This window comes from Theobroma cacao, chromosome 2 (genome assembly GCF_000208745.1).
Source record: "Theobroma cacao cultivar B97-61/B2 chromosome 2, Criollo_cocoa_genome_V2, whole genome shotgun sequence".
NCBI lineage: Eukaryota > Viridiplantae > Streptophyta > Magnoliopsida > Malvales > Malvaceae > Theobroma > Theobroma cacao.
In genome coordinates this window covers 20,375,414-20,391,174 of record NC_030851.1, presented here as the reverse complement: position 1 = coordinate 20,391,174, position 15,761 = coordinate 20,375,414, and positions in this window count along the sequence as shown.

Here is a 15,761-nt window from a genome sequence, read left to right as displayed (position 1 = left end):
GGACATGTGAGGCCTTGTTGGAACCTATCACCCACAATATAACTATAAAAAATATAACAGCCCATAAATCAAATTTCTAGCCATCTTTAACACCTTAAAATCAAATTCTAACTCATTTCTCACCTTGGTGGTTTTTTTTTTGTAGTTGAATTCCTTTTCAAAAGCTTCCAAGCTACTATGGCAAGTCTCTCTTTCTCTCTCTAAAACTTTCAACTAGTGCGAGAAAGTGCTGAACAAAGACTTTTTGACAGTTTTAAGGTGTAAAAGTGGAAGGGCATGAAAAACCCTATGAAAGAGTGGGCAAAAGCATGAAATTTGGACTTTCCATGAGGGATTTATGGAGGATTCAAGGTTTTCCTCCCATGGAGAATGAAGAAAACGTGAAATGAAGAGAAGGGCTGGGATGAAGAAGGAGAAGTTGTTGGAAGCTGCTGGGGCATAGATATTTATGCTTCAAGTAATTCTAAATTTCCACTAAAATTACCAAAATGCCCTTAACATGTTTGCTTTGTCTTATTCCCATCCTTTGAGCAACCATTTTGCTCTTTTGACACTGAAACAAAGTCCATAATAGTCTAAAGGTACTTGAGTTCATGAAACAAAAAAATTTAGATTCGAGATGCAAAATGACCATTTTGTTCGTACCTTGAAAATTATCATTATTTTTATTTTCCTCATTTATTAACCATCATAAACATCATTTATTCATTCCTTAGGCCTATTTAGACCTTAATAGCATAAAAAAACCCACTTGTAGGAGCTTACCAAGAGAAATTATGAAATTACCCCTAGTTCGCATTATCGCGTCTACTTCTAGTTATGTGCCTATGGAGATCGAGATTTCACAGGTTCACTTCTAAATTATCCTTTTAACTCAGTAATCCACCTAAATTGGCATCCATAAACCCTATTAGCCACCGTATTAAAATATGGGGTATTACAGAAAGTGGTGGATGGAGAAGATAAATGAGGATAGATATTAGGCCAATGAACAAGATAGAAAATTGGTACATAAAAATTGAGTGGGTGTTAAGATGGTCTAATGAGAAGTAAGGAATAAAAGAAAGAAGAGAAATGCGGGGAAAGGCTTTGGAAAATCATGCTTTGAGAGGAACAAGAAAGAGAATCGATTTTGAAAGCTTCACTCGAGAAGAAAGAAAAAAAAAGAGAGAAGAAAAGAGAAAGGAAAGGAGAAAAAGAAAGAGGGGTCGGCTTGGAGAAGTTGGAGAAAAATCGAAAGGTTTTCTCCTATACGCCATTGTTGAAGCTTGAAGGAAAAATTGGTGGTTCTGCTTAGTGATTCAAGGGTAAGAAAGGTAAAAGTTATCATTTTGCTTGAATGCATGCCATGTGAACTGGTTGTGATGTGAGATTATTCTTGTGGTAGCAAGGATCTTCAAGGATTCAAAGAACCAAGTGCATGCATGTGGGTTAATCTTAGAAGTATGGTGATTTAAAGCAAGACAAATGATGGGTCAGTGTTTTTAACCTTGAGATCATAAGTGGAAAGGAAAAATGAAATGTGTATTGAATATTTGTGCTTGTGGTAGCAATGATGACCGAGGATGTGAGGAGTTATTGAGTTACATGTGGAATTCAAGGTAAAATCGAAAGGTAAGCATGCAATGTTATATTGGATTTGGTTAGTTGGAAGTTTATAGATTGCATGTTAGATTATTGTGACTAATAAGGGTGAAAAATGTGAATTTAGATTAAAGATTCATTCATTAAGGTGCTGTCCATATATGGGTACAATTGAATATTAACACGAAAATAAACATAATGAGAGAGGTCAGCTATTGTGAGGGATTCTTGAAAATAAAGAGAACTAAGAATATGGTATATAGAGCAGCAAATATAAGCTGAATTGTGGTGACGTTCACTAAGTATATTAACTTTAATTTGCCACTAGGAAGTGTATAAGTGAGGAAAGATTGCCGTGGTGGTGTACCGGAGGAGGTGACTAGTGATCGGCAAGTAAAATTAGCTAGAAACGAATCCGAATCAATGTTAAAGTAGCATCTCGCCATTGTGAGATGAGTAGGGGGTATCTATTTCAAAAGTTTCGTAAATTATATAATGATATGCATACAATAAACGTTGCCAGTTTTCCTTAAATGCAATTGTGGATAGCATGAGTTGTTAGCTCTGGTAGGTGATTTCTAAATTGATTTGCAATCGGATTGTACTTGCAATTATGGATAGCATATGCTGGTAGAATGCTAGGCACTTTTGAATGCCATGTTTTTAGAAATGTTATGTATATATATAAGCTATATATGTAAAGGGTTTTAGAAATTGGGAAACAAGCTCTTTACCATGGTTTATGTCAAAACGTGCCTTACTTGTTTTTGTGATGTGCATTCATGAATAAGCTTTATGTTCACCATGCTTTGATTTAATACTTAAACCTCATGCAAAGGTTTTACATTGTGAATTCTTACAAATGGATTTATAACGTTGCCATGGATTATTTTGAAATGGGTTGGTAATAAGCTTTTAAAAACCCAATTTGGTTATAAATGGTTTTGTCAACCGAGAGATTCGAGAGTAGGCTGAATGTCAGATTGGAATAGTGTGACCCTTGTGCACAAGTGAGCTTTAGCTAGAGAACCTTTGGGTCACCGATAGGCTGTTAAACTTGGCTAGGCCACGGTCTGTGATATATACATGGCAAGGCCATGGGTTGATATATGTGGCTAGGTCATGAGTTGATATACGTGGTTGCAACCACATGATTTCTCCGATGTCAGCCAACATTGTCGAGACTACCATGGCTGTGGGAATCTAGTGGAGGGAGGCCTCCCGAATGTTATTACATGGGAGCGGGTCCATGGGTTGATTATTTATGATTACCTACTCGAGAGTGATATTTCTTTGGGTTTTCAAACACGTATTTTGTGACACCTAGTACCCTCGTATAGAAATCAATATGACCTTATCAATGAGAGAAAGGGTTAATGGATGCTGATTGAAGTGCCAAAGGATGGAGACGGGTGAAAAAAGTATTTTAAGATAAAATATTCAGCACACGAAGAAATAATAATATTTTTATCAGGGAAATATTTGTGAGATGAAAGGTGATTCGGATGTGAATCGACGCAAAATAAGATGTTTTAGAGTTTCAGAAGGCTAGTGGAAAATTTTGAAATAAAATAATATTTTAATAATAAAAATAATATAAAATATTAATATTTTATTCGATGTCGAAATTTTTCATGAAGGAGATATACATGGTCAATCTAAGTGGGGGAAAAGAAGAACGAGGAAATTTCGAAGAAAAATGATAATGGGGCTTGCGTGTCTTTATTAAATAAAAATAGCGCTGGTAAATAAATATTTTAAATATTGTGGGGACACCGCGTTGGAGTACAAACTTTATATTTCATTTGTACATATGTAAAAGAAGATAGTAGAAGAAAATTGGAATTTAGAAGAGGGTTGGGAGGACTAAATTGAAAGGATGGGAACCTAAGAGGGCAAAACGATAATTTTCCTATCAAGCATGGTCAAAGCTTCCTTTGGAAGCTTTGACCCTTCATCCTTATCACATGGTCGGGTATCATCTCCAAAGCATCATCTTCCTTCTCCTTCTCCTCCCAACGCCATTTTTGTTCCTCCACCATAAAAATCAAGATTTTTTATTTTCTTTTCCTTATTTTCCTTTCTTTTCTTTCTTTTTCTTGCTTCTTCCTTCTCCTAACTCTTTGTGCACCAAAGTTACAACTTTCAACTCCATTTTTCAGCACAATCAAACCCTAGGAGAGAGAAAGAAAATCTCTTTTTCTTTTCTTCATTTTTCCAATATAATCCACTTTCATTGCTGCCTAAGCTTTATAGCTTCAGATCTGCGCTTTTAAAGCCAAAAGGTATATTTTCAACTCTTGGATTTTGGAAATTTATGGGTTTATATATATTTTCAGATTTTATTTCCTAATTTCTTCAAATTCTTTTTCTTGTAAATATTAGGTTTTTGTTGACTTTTATGCCTTCAAGCTCTTCAAGGTAAAGCAACCTTAAATTTGAATAGTCAATTTAATGGGTTTGTGAATTAGACTAGAAATTTAGGTTAAATGTTAGGTTAGAGTGTAGATTGCCCAATGTAAATTTCTTAGAATTATTAGATTCAATTTATGACACAATTGAGATTGTTATGGTTTACTAATAAATATAGGTGCTAACGGTACTTCAGGACTTATTTGGATTAGGACCTTGCTAGTGCTAGTTTTGTAAGGTGAGTGAACTTGTATTAAAATGTTTTAGGAATAAATGATTATATGCTTGATTGAACCACTTGAAATATTTTGTTGGTTTTTCTCTAAAATTTGCATGGGAACAAGCCCTTGATAAAATGTTTTTATATCGTGAAATATGAAAGTGATGAATTCATGTGTTTCTATATTATGTTAACATGTATGTTATGCATTGAATGGCATTATTTGGTGACAATTGTAACTGTGCGTGTACGGTGTGGGAGTGCACATGACAGTGATAGTGGTGTGTTGTGTGAGTGCACACACTGACGATATATACCATAACGGTGATAGTGGTGTGATATGTGAGTGCACACACTAATGATTTATACCATGACATGATAGTGGTGTGCTGTGTGAGTGCATACACTGATGATATATACCATGACGTGATAGTGGTGTGCTGTATGAATGCACACACTGATGATATATGCCATGTGCGTGATAGTGGTGTGCTATGTGAGTGCACACACTGATGATATATGCCATGTGCAAGTGTGGAAGTGCACAGGATGATTCTAGCTATGTGCGGTGTGGAAGTGCACATAAGCTACTGAGGTGGAAGTTGTATACATGTATACACATACCATCCAGATGTTAAAGGAATAAAATGTGATTGTATTGCATATTGAATGTTGAAATTTGAAAAATGCTTTCCAATTAATTTTTCATTGCAGTAAAAATGGATTTTCATTGTGACAAGAATTCTTTAACTTGATAGCCCTAGTTTTCGCTACAGCGAAAATGCATTCTCACTGTAGGGAGAAACTCTCAGATTGTTGGTTCAAAATTTTGCATAAATTCTTTCTCAGTGAGAATGCCTTTTCGCTACAACGAGATTCGCTTTGCTATGCTTGCCTTGCTTAAACTTTCTAAATGTTTTAAAAATGAGTTGAAAAATAGCATGGCATCATGTTTTGTTCATAATATACAAAATTGCATTGTTTTTAAACAGGTGCATCATGTTTTTGAAAAGCTCTTCGTATCATTTGCTTGTTCTCTTCCCATTTTCACTCATTGGGTTTATACTCATCCTTTTCAACTTCATGTTTTAGTTTTCAGATTCGAAGATAATTGGATCTTAGGTAGAGGCGCTTCCTCTTGTTCGTTTTAAGGTAGGTTTTCCAAAACACTCCATGATAGTATCCACGTCAGAGTCACTCTGCTGATAGTCAAGGTCTTTTGTTTAAGTATATGGTTAATTAAATGTAATTCATGAGATTTGTTGTAAACACTGTATGTTTGGTTTGCATGATAATGTCGCCACAAGCTAGCAAATGGTAATATTATTTTATGAATGGTATTGCTTATTGCCATGATTTATTTTCGAAAGGAAATTATTTTTGAAAACAATGAATTAAGAACCTTAGAGGTAAAAGAGGGACAGGTGGTCTAATAAATAAGTTTTCATAGAAAGGCTTGCTTGGGCCTAGTGCGCCATGCCTATTGGGTCCTTGCGTCGATCATGGCTCGAGAATTGAGTTGTGACATATTCTTTCGCATGGTGAGATATACTGATTTTTTTGCAACTCTCTTGTTTATATGATGGTTTTGTGTTTAATACCTCGAGCATGAGTTCATTTATATGTTTGTGTATAAGCATTGACATTGCTTGATTTTAAGGGAGCATGTGTGCTTATGTTAGTTTGATTTTGAGTAAAGGACATTAAATGATTTCGACGGTGGAAATCTTTTAATTGCACCGGTTTTAATATATTACTTGAAATGGTTACTTTGCATCACAATTCTTTGGTATTTATGCAAGGCACAAATGTTCCATTTGAGTTTAAATTGTTTATATATTCATATGTTCTTAATATTCAAATTTTCTATCTTTGGCTTATTTCCCATCTACGGCTTGCTCACGGAACCGATGATCACTGAGTTTGTGAGACTCACCCCCTTATTTTTCTCTTTTTACGGATAATTGATCAGCTCATATGTTGTCAAGCCCAGCTCTACAATATGTTTATTATGCCATTCTTACATAAGAATACATGTTTGCTTACTTGGGTACCTCGAAAATCGTTAAAAGACGGTAATGTACCAAATGGTACAATTAAGTTGAATTAAGCCTCGAACTAGACCAAATAGAGATTTTAAGATGAAATTGAGAATTTTAAAACCCTAGAATGACTTAAAATGGTGGTTCGGAGTTTGAGGACCGACTTGGAGTCAAATTGAAATTTTCATGACCTAGGGGTAAAATGGTCATTTTTCCACCCAAGGTTAAAATTGGAATGTTGGAAGAAGTTTTTGATCAAGATTGACTATTTAGAACATAATTTGAGTTTGAGAAGTGAAAAATTTTAATTCTGACATTTTTTCGAGCATAGGGGTAAAATAGTCATTTTGCCACCCTAGGGGCAAAATTGTAATTTTACACCACCCAACACTTGTCCAGCACATGGATTTTACCCAATATTATCATGGATAATTGAGGAAATTTAAGTGGTGGAGAGAGATTGCTTAATGGCTAAGTATGACACATGGACCAATGGAATGGTAACATGTGTCAAAATCTCATCCATTTATTATTTTCCTTATAAATTAGCACACAATCAGCCTATTTCTCTTCATATGGCCGGCCAAAGTAAGAACAAAGGAAGAAAAAGGAAGAACAAGAACCCTAGGGTGAAAATTCAAGAGAAAATTGGTGGATTTCAAGTAATCAAGCAATCTAAGGTAAAATTTCTTGATTTTGACTTGTGATCTACCTTTCCCATGCATTGTTTTGCATTTTCCATGGTTGAATCACAATATATCATGAAGGATAGTGTGCTGATCAAACCCTAGGAGAAAGGTTTTAATGCTTAATTTGGTTAGATTTCAATGTATTTTAGTGTTTTTAGTTGATTGGTGATGTGTAGCATGAAAATCAAGCAAGAAAAATTCATGTTCTCCCATCACCCATCATTGGCCGAATTCTCCATGTAGAATATTGATGATGATTTTGATTTTTTTTTCAAGTGATTTGGTTAGGAATTAATGATTTATGGTGTGAGAATCAAGTAGGAAAAATTATAGTGTTGATGCACCCAGCATGGCTGAATTATCCAAGAGCAAATGTGAAGATGATTTTGCCATATTTCAAGTTATTTAATTTGTGTTTGATGATTTGGAGTATCGGGAGAAAAATGAAATTATTTGGAGTTGAATTGGACGTATTGGCCAATTAATCGAGTGATAGATCGAATTAGGCCAATACTATTTAATTTAGGTATACAATTGAATTTGTGTAGAACACCGTGTTTAGACAATAATCCAAACAATTTGTATCCCATTTCATACATTAGTATAAAGCCTGAATTGGTTTTATAACAATTTAGCACAATGTAGTAAATGGCTTATTGTGCATTATGTCTAGGTGGTGAGCATTCTGGCAAAAGTAAAGAGATAGTACCCGAGGATCAAGAATCGAAGTACTCGAAATTCGACTCTCGAAATAGTCAGTAACCTTACTATCATCTTAATTATCTAAAGTGGTTTTTATCTGATTTTGTGATTTTATGGAAAATGAGTTTAAATAGTAAATCTTTATGTTTTATAAACAAAATGTGTTTAAATGAAATGATTTTATAAATTATCTTGAAATTGAATGATGGCTTTGAAAATAGAGTAATTGGAGACCATTTGATGTATTGTGAATTTATGGTTCTAATTGATTGGCTTATGGCAATATTGGCATGAATGGCTAAATTAGTATTTGTGTTGAAAATGTATAAACTGCTGTCTGCCTTGATAGGCTGAATAATGATAAAATTGCCATGTCATGCTGTTAAATTTTATTGAATTTGTGGGTTATTGATTAGTCGTTTCAGTGGATGGGTTCCGTGGATCAGCCTATTAGAGGGGGCCCGATAACCCTATTATATTCATACCTCAGTATGAGAGGCGCGAATGGATAACTCCTGAGGTTAGCACTTTAGAGTTCACTTCATGCTAAACCACCACGTGAGGGTGAACTCAGCCAATGCTAAGGAACAGCTATGTTTTTAAAATAAAAACATGATTTATGCATACATAACTTTTTAATAGCCTTGGCGGACTCGGTTGGGATAGCCCTCGACCAAGGTATCCCTGATAACTGAGTATGAGAATGATTTTGCCACGAGCCAGAGTTTTAAGAAATTCATAATCCATGTTGATTACTCGATTTATATGAATTGATTTTATTTGGTTGAAATGAGTTGAAAGGTGATAAATTATAGTATGATGATCTATTTTAATCTGTCTCCATTTACTCAACTTTAGATATTTTAGATGGTATTTGTTTACTCACTAGGATTATATAATCTCACCACCCTCATTTCTACCCATTTTAGGCTCAAGATAGTCGGTAGATAGCTCACTTTGTTGAGGGCTACAGTTGGTTTTGCATCCTCAAAAACTCTAGGTTTACCGCTTTTGATACTTTTAGTCGTTCGTGGGCCCACGTGCCACTATAAATCAAGCCAAACAAAACTATGACTGTCTCTGTTGCAAACAGCGACTGTTTTAGCCACATTTTGGTAACTTTACCTCCACCATTAGCCACACATAATCACCCAGCTTGGAACATTTCCAATGTGTATTGATCTCTTAATTTTCCTGCATTTTATGAAGCACTTAAGCCTCACTTTTATGGCTGAAAATGGACCAATACCATGGCTGGACAGAATCGAATTATACCATTTAAATCACACCATAATGTTATGAGATCGAATCTATATTTGCTAAATTAATTTGTGTATCTCATGAACTTGTTAATCTACAATATTTTGACATTAAAATGAGATTAATATTATGACAAATAAATTTTAAAATTTACAATTAGAATCTATCTAGAAATCAAAACAACTAGAACAAATTATAAAATTTTAAAACTTACTAATTTTTGTAGAAGAAAACCCGAACACCACATATTCCTTTTCAACAAGGTATTAACAACAATAGACATAAACATGTGTTAAAATCAAACCAAGGAAGGCTCTTATACCACTGATGGGTTTGGCTATGGATGGCATGCTCAAAACACGCAGCAAAAAGAAAATTAAAAATTTTATAACTAAACAACAAACCATGCCTCCACCCATGGATCACCTTGATGATATTTAACACATAAAAGCACAAAATAAATTATTGTTTAGAAAGTTACCTTGCCATGTAATTTCGTAATTACGATGGCACTTTTCGAAGCAATCCCACGAGCACTACAAGGAGCAAAAACCCTAGCTAATCAAGTGCTTGGCCTCCAATGGTAGTACACACGATTGCACTTGAACCTTCAACAAATGAAGGAGTTTTTAACTATACTTTGTGCTAGCAAAGAGGACAACAATTGCCTTTTTCTTCTTTTTCATAATCTTAGCCGAACCTTTCTTGAAAATTGCTTCAAAAGCAATTTTCTCTTTCACACAAAGGGAGTAGTGGCAAAGAAAGAAAACGTTTTTCTTTTTCTGACAAAAACTACGTTTTTTTTCAATTGTGAAAAAACTCTCATCATGAAAAATAGTTAAAAGTTGACTTATATAGTTAGGTTAAAATAACTTCAATTTTGCAATTAAGCCCTCAATATTATAACACATTATATTATTGGGCCTATTACTTAGTTAAACTCTTTTAATTAAGTCCTTGAAAATTAAAATCTAAATTAATTTCCTTTATATTTGCAATCAAGGCCTTATAGTTATAACTATTTATAATTATGCCAAAAACTTAATTAAACTCTTTTAATTAAGTTTATAGAAGTTAATTACCTAGCATGTGATTTAAGTCTAACTTAAATCGTCACTCTCCCAATTTAATTCAAATGCAATAATTGTGTGTGACCTATTAGGTTCCCAACATGTTGGCAATGGAATTGATTAACGACCTAATTGATTAATATAAGCTTCAATCAATTAATTTATAATCAATTCCATAGACCAAGATTGGCATCTAGCAATGCATCATGGCCACCCAATTGTTAGGAGAGTCAAAGGGTTCTTTGACAACCTTTCAGTGTATAGTCTATCAGTGTAATTCGTTCCCTCATCATATGTCAAGCCCTACTCTATTATATACTAGTCATGTCATTCATGTACTTGATAGCATATCTACATAAGTGAATGTATCGAAAAATCGTTAAAAGTCGATATTATACCTAGTGGTACAATTAAGTTGATTAAAGCCTCGAATTAGGCCAAATAAAGATTTTACGATGTATTTGAGAGTTATTGAATCTTAGTATGTCTTAATATGATGATTCGAAATTCGAGCACTGATTTGGAATTTATTTGAGAATTTTCATAACGTAGGGGCAAAATGGTCATTTTACCACTCAAGGGAAAAATTAGAATGTTGGATGATATTTTGACTAAATTTGATTAATTAGAGCATTATTTGAATTTGAGAAGTGAAAAATTTCAATTTTGATAGTTTTTCGAACATAGGGATAAAACGGTCATTTGAAGTGTCCATGAGGGCGAAATTGGAAATTTTGGAATTTTACACCACCATGACACTTGTCAAACCCTTGAATTTCACCCATTATTTTTTTAAGTGAGAGATTATATGTGGTGGTGAGAAAATGCTTAATTGTTAAGTTTTTAAACATGAACTAATTAAAAGGTGACAAGTGTCAAGCTTTAACATTATTTTAATTGCCTATATAAACTCACTTAAAGCCTTCAAATTCACACTCTTATGGCCGACCAAGCAAGGGAACAAAGAGAAAAAGAGAAGAACAAACCCTAGGAAGGAAAAATTCAAGAAAATTTGTTGGATTTCAAGGAATCAAGCAAGTAAAGGTAAGATTTTTTAATTTTAGCTTGTGATCTACCTTTCCCATGCATTCTTTTTCATTCTCCATGGCTGAAATTCAAGTTTTCAGGAGGGAACCTTTGCGGGCCAAATCTAGAGAGAGAAGTTTTGGTGATGAATTTTGCTAGATTTCATAATATCCTAGTGTTTTTTGTCATTTTGTGATGTTTGGAAGGAAAAACAAGCAAGAAAATCACATGTTCTTCAATAACCCTCTTTGGAAAAATTTATTAGGTGACATGTCGATGATGGATTTTGTTGTATTTCATGTTAATTAGCTCGTAATTGATGATTTATGGTATCAGATATCAAAATCGAAATGAATTTTGGTTATGGTGAATTAAGTCACAATTAAGCTCATTGTGGTACTTTGGTGTATTTGGAATATTTGAAGTGTAATGAAGATATTTGGAGTTGAATTAGATGTTTTTGCTAATTAAACAAGGCATAGTGTGAGTTAGGTCGAATGCCAATTCAGTCCGATCATAATTAAACCCACGTAGAACACTATCTTTAAGTGATTATTCGAACAATTCTCATTCAATGTCATGCATTCATATAGAGCTTGAAATAGTTTTATAACAGTTTGGCACAGATATATTGAATTACGTGTCATGTATTATGTATAGGTGGTGAGCCCTCTAATAAGGGTAAAGATATTGTGCCCGAGAACCAAAAATAGGAGTACTCCAAACTCCTGCTATTGTGAGTAATCAGATGTTCATCTTAATTATCTAAAGTGGTTTATACTTGTTTTAAGATTTTAAAGAATAAGTCACTTAATTTGCAAATTATTATGTTTTACATTTTAAATGTTGGTTAAATGAATGAGATTTATAAATTATTCTGAAACTAAATGTTGATTTTCGAAATAGAGTAAGTGGAGGCTATACATTCGTATTATATATATATACATGATTTGAATTGATGGCTTATGAAATTGTGGTAGCATGAATGGCTGAAATTATGGTTTTGTGAATTATATAAATTGTTTTGTCTTACATTGACAGGTTGGATAGTACTATATTAGCCATGTTATGCTGCCGAAATTTTATTGATTTGGTGGGTTATGTATTTAGCTTACTGCAGTGGGCGGGTTTTCGTGGATCAGCCTATTAGAGGGGCACGGTAAACCTCGTTATATTTTACCTTAGTATGAGAGGCGCGGAGGGTATCTTCTAAGGTAAGTTTAGAGTTCACTTCATGCCGAACCACCACGTGAGGATGAAACTCAACCAACGTCAAGGAATGGCTATATTTTAAAAGTAAAAACATGTTTTATGGGTATATGTCATTTTAACATCCTTGACGGACTCGGTTGGATGCTTAGGCCAAGGTGTCACTGCGTATGAGTTTTGGCACAAGCCAAGTTTTTAAGAGAATCATAAGCCTTGTTGATTATTTTGATGAAATGTAATTGTTTTATAGGAATTGAAATGAGTTTTGAATGTTATGAACTATATTATGATGGGATGATTTAATTGTCTCCATTTACTCAGTTTTAGATGTTATAGATGAATTTTGCTTACTCATTGGGTTTGTAAAAACTCACCCCTTCTTTTTATCCATTTCAGGCTCAGGACAGTTTGTAGACAGCTGATTTTGTCGAGGGTTGCTTTTGGATTTGCATCCTTAGAAATCGAAGGTCTACAATCTTGTATAGTTTCGGTTATTTTGGAGCCCACATGTCATTGTAGAATATTTTTGTATACCTGGTTTAGTGTGCTATTATATTTATGAATTTATTTTGCTCTTACGCTACAAAAATTGTTTATGCAGATTCTATAAATATTGTTTTATAAGAAAATGGAATATTTTATTTAGTTTGATTAGCCAAAATTTCATTTTAAATGGATGATTTAGATTACTAAAATTATTTTTAGATGAGAAATGTATATTTTTCGATTGTATGCTGTAGTTTCACCAAGTTTCAAAATTTTTGAGTAAAAATGACCAAAATACCCCTGTGTGGCAGAAATTACTTTTGTTTGTTTTTGATTTAAAAATAGTTTATATTCCCTTAAAACATGATATTTACTAACTGTTGCTCACAAGGGAGACGTAAAATTGATGTAAAAGCCTTGTGAGGTTTCAGTTGACATTTCGGGTAATGAATGTCTATCGAGACATTACGACGGTTGTCACGAGCTCGAAGGGAGTACTGGTTCGTGACATCATATATCCCAGAGACGATAAGAGCTTGGTACAGTGTCTACTTTTATGGACCTCCATATTTGTTCCTGCAATTATAGCATTAGCTTTATAGAGAGTTATGAAACCTTTTTCATAATCTCCATGTCACCTTGGCCAAGGACTTCAATAAGCTAATGTTAACCAAGAACTGATTCCTATCTTGACCACTTATTTGCCTTCACATGCTTCATACTATACCCAAAAGCATCCTGTTTTGGCGTCCTTGGTTAGGCACCCGTAGGGATGAAATCAAAGCATAGCACTCCACACATAAGACAACCTGGTGTCTCAAGTCTAGGGAGTATTTACATAACTGACACATGAGAAGTGTTGCATAGACACTAGAGTGTATTACCAAATGCACTTCTCATGGCGGGTCATGTTCAATGAACTTGCTCTTCTAAGCAAGCACCTACATTCTAGTTCCAAGTATCTCTATACTTCAATTTATGAGATCGATTGCTTGCTTCCAAAGTAAAGAACATAGAATATACCAGTCTCTAAGCATCATTGATGTCCAGTCTCAATGATTCATTGACTAGGAACATTTTGAGTTTATGCTTTAATGCATAGAAATCTCATAACTGCAACCCATTACAGTTTCCTTGCAAGGCATATTAATCTCATGGACTTCATCCAATTAGACTTATAACTCATTATAATTGATGTCTTATTGATGAAGGAAAACCTCTAATCATTCAACATCATGATACTGTTGCATGATTGGAATCAAGCCTTAACCTTGCCCAATTGGCTGCAAGGCTCATCCCAACATCATGCTCATATACAAATACACATTATAACACATAATAGTTACATATCAACGTATTCATTCACTATACTCATTTGTAATTGGTAAACACCATAATATTAGACTTACTCTCACATCATAATTATTCATCGTTTCATTGGTGGGCAATTAACCATCCACCCTTGCATTTCTTTAATGGTGGCTATCTATACATCCAACCTTACATAATCTAGGAGGTAAGCTATAATCCATCCACACTCTTTCACATTAAATGGGCTACTAACCATCCATATACAAATCATTATAAGTGGGCATACATCCATCAATATTTACATCACAAGAAGTAGGTTACTAACCATCCACATTCACATTAATTGTGAGACCTTGACCTTTATAGACTCATAGATAAAAGTATACGCGATATCCCTGATCAAGGGTAATTTCATCATTTCCTTAGTGAGCCCATAAAAGTAAGATTTTAAACAATATTATGGCCTAGGTAGGCTTAAGGTATAAATGAATGAAGAAAATATGGGTAAAATGACAAGGAAACAAAAATTTTGATGATTTTCACAATAGGGGCAAAATGGTCATTTTTCACATCGGGTTAGAATTTTTAAGTTTTCATGAACCCGAGCATTTCTAGACCATTATGGACCTTGTCTTAGTGCGAAAGAGCAAAAAGATTGCATAAAAGATTGGAGGAGAATAAGCTAATATTGTGAAGGGGCATTTTGGTAATTTAATGGGAGTGGATAAGCTTGGGCTATAAATATCTTCTCCTTCCAGTAGCTTCTTCTTCTTCTCCTCTTCCCATCTCACATTGCTTCCATTCTCCATGGAAGCTTGATGTGAAGCTTTCATAACTTTCTCTCTCTAACTCTAGTTTTCATACCTTTGTGCCCTTTTGACTATAACCCTTATATTCTTTCACTTTCTCACTTTAAAGTCCTTGAAAAATCCTACTTCCATACTTTCTCTCACTAGTTAAGTGTTTAGAGAGAGAAAGAGAAAGAAAGCCGTATAATAAGCTTGGGAATTGTTAGAAAGAATATCAAAGTTACAAAGCTATCAAGGTGAGTAGTAAATTAGAATTGACTTTTAAGTGTTGATAATGTTTAGTGATTGATTTGTGCGTTTATTGTTGAGATTGTGTATTGACTCTAATGTGATTAGGTAGTGAACATAGATAGCCATTTAAAATGGCAATTGAAAGCTAGTTAAGAGATAGCTTTTATGGTTTATAGTGTGTGAATTAACATAATGCTGATGCTAATGTGATTCTAGGTTCTAACGAAGCCCTATTACCCTAATTGGATCATTAGGGGGATTAGAGTTAGCTAAAGGCTCAACAATATACCGGTGAGTAGACTTGCATTTCAAAATTTGTTTTGGGAATATAAACTATTTGCACTATGTACTTGAATGATTTTATTCAAGTTTCTTTAAAAATGAGTGCTTTGGGAACAAGCCTTTGATAAATTGATTTTATGATGTGATATGTGGTTGTTATGGATGGTTGAACTACTACACTATGTTGATATATATACGAATAATGTTGTGTAATGATATTGACCCGGCTATGTGCGAGCAGGAGTGCACATAAGTCGTTGCTAACCTGGCTATGTGCGAGTGGGAGTGCACATAAGCCGTTGCTGACCCAGCTATGTGCAAGTGGGAGTGTGCATAAGCCGTTGCATATGAGATGATGATGATGGGAGGATGTACATGATGATTGATATATATATATATATATATATATATATATATATACATATATG